This window comes from Gigantopelta aegis, chromosome 14, assembly GCF_016097555.1.
Source record: "Gigantopelta aegis isolate Gae_Host chromosome 14, Gae_host_genome, whole genome shotgun sequence".
Lineage (NCBI taxonomy): Eukaryota > Metazoa > Mollusca > Gastropoda > Neomphalida > Peltospiridae > Gigantopelta > Gigantopelta aegis.
Genome location: NC_054712.1, coordinates 46838292 through 46846570, shown reverse-complemented (window position 1 = coordinate 46846570; position 8279 = coordinate 46838292).

The following is an 8279-nucleotide window of genomic DNA, read 5'->3' as shown; positions in this document are numbered from 1 at the left end:
TTTAAAAAACGTGTAGAAAACAATAATAATTTTAAATAATGTTTTTAATCTTCACGAAGTTCAATACAAAATAAACCACTACTGTCGGTGTCGAAATAACTATTATGTTTCATCCACGGGCTGACTTGAGAATCGGAGTGTTGTTTTAGTTAATTGGTCCTTTCTTTCCGTGGCCTGCACATGTGATTCCTGATTGGCAGGTGTATATTGCAGGGTATCGACCAGGTAAGTGATTACCACGGTCTAGACATACGTACAAAATACGTGCCAGTTTTTTTAAGATCACAGGGTATTGTGGCGTAACCTGTCGCGACTATAGTACAATGTTAATGGACATTATCAGCCGCCCTGCTTCATTACTGTAAATAATGCTGTAAAACCCTTGATTAAGTAGACTTTCCCCATCTAAAATTACAAAACTGACCAATTACGTAGTACCAAAGAAAAGAAAATTATCACTTGGGTATCGTGAGTGGTCGTTTTTACTCTAACGCACCCTACCAATAGGCCTAATAATATGCTACTTTTTTTTTATGAGAGAAAAATACTATAACCCCATTTCGTTCTATTGATGCATAGAAATATATTTAGTTTAAAAGTTGATTATACTCTCAAGTCATTTATGTTGTTTTACAAGCCAGGTTAATAAAAGTGAAGCGCCTTGTCGTAAATTAGAGCGTTTGTTTACACTGTGCATACAGATTTTATTATGTACAGCCCGAACATAAAAAATGCGATATTTTCTAAAAAAAAAAAACAATTTTTTTTTGTCCTACATTTATATTTTTTACATATTTAAATACATCATATCGAGGTGTATCTTTATACTAAATATGAACAGTATACACCTCGGCATTAGCATCAGAGTTTGGTTTTGTCTCCGGGTTACTTTCGGGCTCCGGGCTGTAAATTGGTCGACCGGTCTGGTCTGGCACCATCAGTTTCTCCACCCTCCGACTCGCTATCCGTTTTGTCTTCAGTATCACTGTTGTAAGTAAATGTGTGTCTTTCTTCATTTACTAACAGCTCATATTGATACGGCAAAACGTTTTGCGAACGAACACTCATTGTTTTGGTAAGCTGTGCAAGTCTTAGATTCTTTATGAGTGGTACGGACTAATGCTTTTAAGTGTAAGGCTTCAGATCAAGCGACGCGTCTCTGACGTCACGGACCTCGTGATTGCCCTGCTCATTAAAGATCGGCAATTTCCGCTAAGAGCTCGTATCTGGGGTTCTTTTATGGAGATATTTTAAGTAATTTTTTTTTTTTAATTTTTTTTTTTAGGTGATTCAATTTATAATTAATTGTACATGGTTGGTGCCAAATATGGTTTACGTGACATGTTTCCTTTAAATGTTTATGGCCGATGCGAGCACGACACAAGACCACCTCATCCTTCCTGCACCGCCATTAGGAGGACTGTCACTCTCCCAGGACTGACGTGACAGAATGAAGCTTGTTCGCGACCGCATCGTTTCCAGTCATCTTGCCAAGTCGAATTGTTGTCGTTGTTGTGTTTGGGCTGTTGTTTGCTGTTGTGTTTGTTAGAGATTAATATATATATATTTTTTTTTTTCAGTTACTGTTGCCGATAATGTTACCTCATTGCTAATAAAACTGACAGAGCAGAGTTTGAGCCACCCAGACGCTAGACACCTCACATTTAATTTACCTGCACGGAGTTGGGGTATCACAGGGCATTAAGAGATTTATAGAATGTTTTTATTACCCACTCTCGTGTCAGTTATATTTTACTCTGTTGTGCACCATACTGGTTTCAGCACCTAGGCCCTATATGGTGAGTTTGCGTCAAAAGGGCACCGATGGATTGGTATGTAACGCCATAATGAATGACGTTTTGAACTCGTATATAAAAACATATTATTAAGTTATTAAACGATACCAACAGTACTCGTATAACATATTTTGCAAAAAAACTTTAATGTACATAAAAAGTTTATAAACAATTTCTAAAGGTTATTTTCCCTTTTTGATGTAGGTCTCGATTTTGGGTCTCGTTTTCGGTCGGTTTTGTCGGTTTCAGCCAGTTCCGGTCCATTGATTCGTATTTCATGGGACTGATCTAACCACCTCAGTGGATCCCTTCTTCGGTTGGGTTTATTCCCGTTCCAACCAGTGCCCCAAAACTGGTATATCAAAGGCCATGGTATGTACTGACCTCTTTGTGGGAAAATGCATATAAAAGATCCCTTGCTGCTAATGTAGAGGGCTTCTCTAAGACTGCGAGTCAAAAAGTACCAAATGTTTGACATCCAAAAGCCGATGTTGTCGTTAAACAAAAATAAACTTTAATGGGTGGTATGCCAAATGTTGTGGGCTGTATCCCGTAGGTAACAAGTAGCCGTAGTTAACATGTGCTAAAATGTCTATAAACCTACATTCCTTTCCTTTTCTTTCAAAACCACCGAAAACATCCTGAAAATGTTTTACAAAAACTGAAATTGCACTGTACATGGTTTGGCAAGATCTAATATGAATATAGATGTATTTAAAAAAAAAATTTAATACCAAATATTGGAAAGATTTTGGCACATATAATAAAACTGTAAAGCGACAGTTTATCTACGTCATCTATTTCTAACATGAATGTTTGAGATAAAACAAAAATTGTATTACTCTTTTGTTTAACGACACCACTAGAACACATGGATTTATTAATCATCGGCTATTGGATGTCAAACATTTGGTAATTTTGACATATAGTCTTAAAGAGGAAACCCGCTACATTTTTCCATTAGTAGCAAGTTATCTTTTATAAGCACCATCCCACAGGCAGAATAGCAGTTGAAGCCCAAAATGTCCCAACTGCCCAAGATGTCCCAATACTAAAAATTATGTACCAAAGTGGCCCAAAATGTCCCAACTACTAACTAGTGTATTGGCGTTTATTTTGTTTAACGACGCCACTAGAGCACATTGATTTATTATATATGAGTTGATATGGGTGTATAACTTAATATACCAGTCGTGGTGCACTAGCTGGAACGAGAAATAGCCCACTGGGCTACGTCCCGAGTTATAATATAGCGATATGACCCAGACACATTAAACACACTGATCCTAGTTTCTGAGGTGCGTGCTTTTCAATTTCGCATCAAATTAATTTTGAGATACTACAAATACCAGGACGACAAAACAAAAATAAAATAAAAACAAAACAAAACCAACAACAAACCAAAAACAAATCAATAAACCAACAATAATCCAACAACAAACAAACAAACCAACAACAAACTAACAAACCAACAACAAACCAACAAACCAATAACAAACCAACAAATCAACAACAAACAAACAACAAACCAACAAACCAACAACAAACTAACAACAAACCAACAAACCAACAAACCAACCACAAACCAACAAACAACAAACCAGCAACAAACCAATAACAAACCAAAAAACCCCAACAACAAACCAACAACAAACCAACAAACCAACAACAAACCAACAAACAACAAACCAGCAACAAACCCAAAAAACTAAAACAAACCAACAACAAACAAACAACAAACCAACGACAAACCATCAACAAACCAACAAACCAATAACAAACCAATAACAAACAAACCAACAATTAACCAATAACAAATCAACAACAAACCAACAAACCAACAAACAACAAACCAGCAACAAACCCAAAAAACAAAAACAAACCAACAACAAACCAACGACAAACCATCAACAAACCAACAAACCAATAACAAACCAACAAACCAACAACAAACCAACCAACAACAAACCAATAACAAACCAACAAACAACAAACCAACAATAAACCCAAAAAACAAAAACAAACCAACAACAAACCAACAAATCAACGACAAACCATCAACAAACCAACAAACCCATAACAAACCAACAAACCAACAACAAACAAACACACAACAAACCAATAAACCAACAAACCAATAACAAACCAACACATTGTTTTTTGTTGGTGCCGTCGGATAAAAATTACCGCTGTCGGTAAAGCTCCTGACCAAAAACAAACCCAAAAAACAAAAACAAACCAACAACAAACCAACAAACCAACAACAAACCAACAAACCAACGACAAACCAACAGCAAACCAACAAACCAACAACAAACCAACTAACCAACCAACAAACAACAAACCAAAAAACCCCAAACCCAACAACAAACCAGCAACAAACCAACACACCAACAAACCAACAACAAACCAATAAACTAAAAAACCAACAACAATACCAACAACAAACCAACAAACCAACAAACCAACAACAATACCAACAACAAACCAACAACAAACCAACAACAATACCAACAACAATACCAACAACAAACCAGCAACAAACCAACAAACAAAAAACAAACCAACAAACCAACAACAAACCAATAACAAACTAACAACAAACCAATAACAAACCAACAACAAACCAACAACAATACCAACAACAAACCAATAACAAACCAATAACAAACCAACAAACCAACAAAAACAAAATAAAAACAAAACACTAAACATTGGATTTACCTAGATTCTTAACTTAAGCAAAATGTTATTAGTCATGTGTTACTTAGCTGTACAAAGTTTTTAAACACCGAAAATATTGTACAGTGTTTAATAACTAGGGTCACTGCCTTTTTTAAGAACTGAAAATAGGAAGGTGTTTTATTTGCTTATTTGTTTGTTTTTATGCCACTTCACCTGTTTATTTTGTTTGTTTGTTTTTTCGTTGGGTTTTTTTCCGGTCTTTTTTCTCTTTTTTTCAAAATCTATTACAAACCGTCACCCAGTGATAGTAGGATCTAGTACAGTACATGCCATCTACAATATCTTATCCACACCGAGTGTATCACCCTATTGTTTATTAAATTATCAAAAAATTCATGAGGTTAAGATCACCTCTGAAATAACTGCACCCCGACAGTCACCGATAGCCCTACCTCCACATCACACCTTTGTTCCAGGTATGGTGTGGGTGTATGTCTGGAGGAGACAGAATTTCAAAAAAAACTAATCTCTTGAAACGGACAATTTGAAGAACTTTGAACACTTCTTTTGGAGTATATGCGTGGAGGAGTGTAGGTAGGGCGGGATCAGTGGTGTGGGTGAGCGTTTGTACGGAATGAGATTAGGGCCAAAGTGAATGAGGTGGTTGGTATTTTTACGTTTTAACATTAAGTCTTTAGTTTGTTTATTTACACTGGGTTAATAAATTACAGAGAACATGACAGCTGATTTCTTTACAAATTACATTGTCAAGATTGATTATACCTGCCTGTTTGCTTCTTAGGGCCGTACCTCGGGGTGGTGCAATTGACCCTCTGAAAAAACACGAAAAGGCTCTTTTTGTATAACTGCGTCACGATGCTATTTTGTTCAGTCCTCCAGTTAGGCCTAAAAAAACAATTGCGAGTTCCTCGTATCCTGACCCTGCCTAAAAAGGGCTGATCCTGTTCTGTATATTTAATTATTTTAATTATTATTATTATTATTATTATTATTATTATTATTATTATTAATTTCTTATTACTAATAATATGTAGGTGAAACATAACACCGTACATTTGATCTAGTACCGTAGATTAAAAAAACACACAAAAAAGCCCCCCCCCCCCCCTAAAAAAAACCCCCACAAACAAACACCTGCCCTGCCTAATGCTTTTCGGCATGTTACCCGAGAGATACATTTTCAGGCCTTTTTTGTTGCTAAGCACGGCCCTGTTTGTGTTATTGTTAGTGTATTGTAAGTATGTGTCAGTCATGTTGTTGGGTAAATCTGAGCGATTCAGATACCGACTCCAAACCCTGAGTGAGTGCTCCACAAGGCTCAATGGGTAGGTGTAAACCACTTGCACCGACCAGTGATCCATAACTGGTTCAACAAAGGCCATGGTTTGTGCTATCCTGCCTGTGGGAAGCGCAAATAAAAGATCCCTTGCTGCCTGTCGTAAAAGAGTAGCCTATGTGGCGACAGCGGGTTTCCTCTCAAAAATATGTGTGGTCCTTAACCATATGTCTGACGCCATATAACCGTAAATAAAATGTGTTGAGTGCGTCGTTAAATAAAACATTTCTTTCAAATCTGAGCGACAACTCTATTAGCATGTTCCTACTCCTCTATCTGTGTTTTAACAAACCGGTGGTGGTATGCACAGTTATTCACCACTTACAAGTCACTGTGAGGCGATCACCTATAGGAGGACAGCCACCCACGAACACACGATATTGTCATTCCCGGTCCGTCAAGAGGACTACCACTCACGAACACATCATTGTCATTCCCGGTTCGTCAAGATGACTGCCACCCACAGATACCTCACTATCATTCCCGGTTCGTCAGGAATACTGCCACCCACAGATACGTCAGTATCATTCCCGGTTCGTTAGGATGGCTGCCACCCACAGATACGTCAGTATCATTCCCGGTTCGTCAGGATGACTGCCACCCACAGATACGTCACTATCATTCCCGGTTCGTCAGGATGACTGCCACCCACAGATACCTCACTATCATTCCCAGTTCGTCAGGAATACTGCCACCCACAGATACCTCACTATCATTCCCGGTTCGTCAGGATGACTGCCACCCACAGATACGTCACTATCATTCCCGGTTCGTCAGGAATACTGCCACCCACAGATACCTCACTATCATTCCCGGTTCGTCAGGATGGCTGCCACCCACAGATACCTCACTATCATTCCCAGTTCGTCAGGAATACTGCCACCCACAGATACCTCACTACCATTCCCGGTTCGTCAGGATGGCTGCCACCCACAGATACCTCACTATCATTCCCGATTCGTCAGGATGACTGCCACCCACAGATACGTCACTATCATTCCCGGTTCGTCAAGATGACTGCCACCCACAGATACCTCACTATCATTCCCGATTCGTCAGGATGACTGCCACCCACAGATACGTCACTATCATTCCCGGTTCGTCAAGATGACTGCTACCCACAGATACCTCACTATCATTCCCGGTTCGTCAGGAATACTGCCACCCACAGTTACGTCAGTATCATTTCCGGTTCGTTAGGATGACTGCCACCCACAGATACGTCACTATCATTCCCGGTTCGTCAGGATGACTGCCACCCACAGATACCTCACTATCATTCCCGGTTCGTCAGAATGACTGCCACCCACAGATACCTCACTATCATTTCTGCTTCGTCAGGAATACTGCCACCCACAGATACGTCACTATCATTCCCGGTTCGTTAGGATGACTGCCACCCACAGATACGTCAGTATCATTCCCGGTTCGTCAGGATGACTGCCACCCACAGATACGTTAGTATCATTCCCGGTTCGTCAGGATGACTGCCACCCACAGATACGTCACTATCATTCCCGGTTCGTCAGGATGACTGCCACCCACAGATACCTCACTATCATTCCCAGTTCGTCAGGAATACTGCCACCCACAGATACCTCACTATCATTCCCGGTTCGTCAGGATGACTGCCACCCACAGATACGTCACTATCATTCCCGGTTCGTCAGGAATACTGCCACCCACAGATACCTCACTACCATTCCCGGTTCGTCAGGATGGCTGCCACCCACAGATACCTCACTATCATTCCCAGTTCGTCAGGAATACTGCCACCCACAGATACCTCACTACCATTCCCGGTTCGTCAGGATGGCTGCCACCCACAGATACCTCACTATCATTCCCGATTCGTCAGGATGACTGCCACCCACAGATACGTCACTATCATTCCCGGTTCGTCAAGATGACTGCCACCCACAGATACCTCACTATCATTCCCGATTCGTCAGGATGACTGCCACCCACAGATACGTCACTATCATTCCCGGTTCGTCAAGATGACTGCTACCCACAGATACCTCACTATCATTCCCGGTTCGTCAGGAATACTGCCACCCACAGTTACGTCAGTATCATTTCCGGTTCGTTAGGATGACTGCCACCCACAGATACGTCACTATCATTCCCGGTTCGTCAGGATGACTGCCACCCACAGATACCTCACTATCATTCCCGGTTCGTCAGAATGACTGCCACCCACAGATACCTCACTATCATTTCTGCTTCGTCAGGAATACTGCCACCCACAGATACGTCACTATCATTCCCGGTTCGTTAGGATGACTGCCACCCACAGATACCTCACTATCATTCCCGGTTCGTCAGAATGACTGCCACCCACAGATACCTCACTATCATTTCTGCTTCGTCAGGAATACTGCCACCCACAGATACGTCACTATCATTCCCGGTTCGTTAGGATGACCGCCATTCACGAA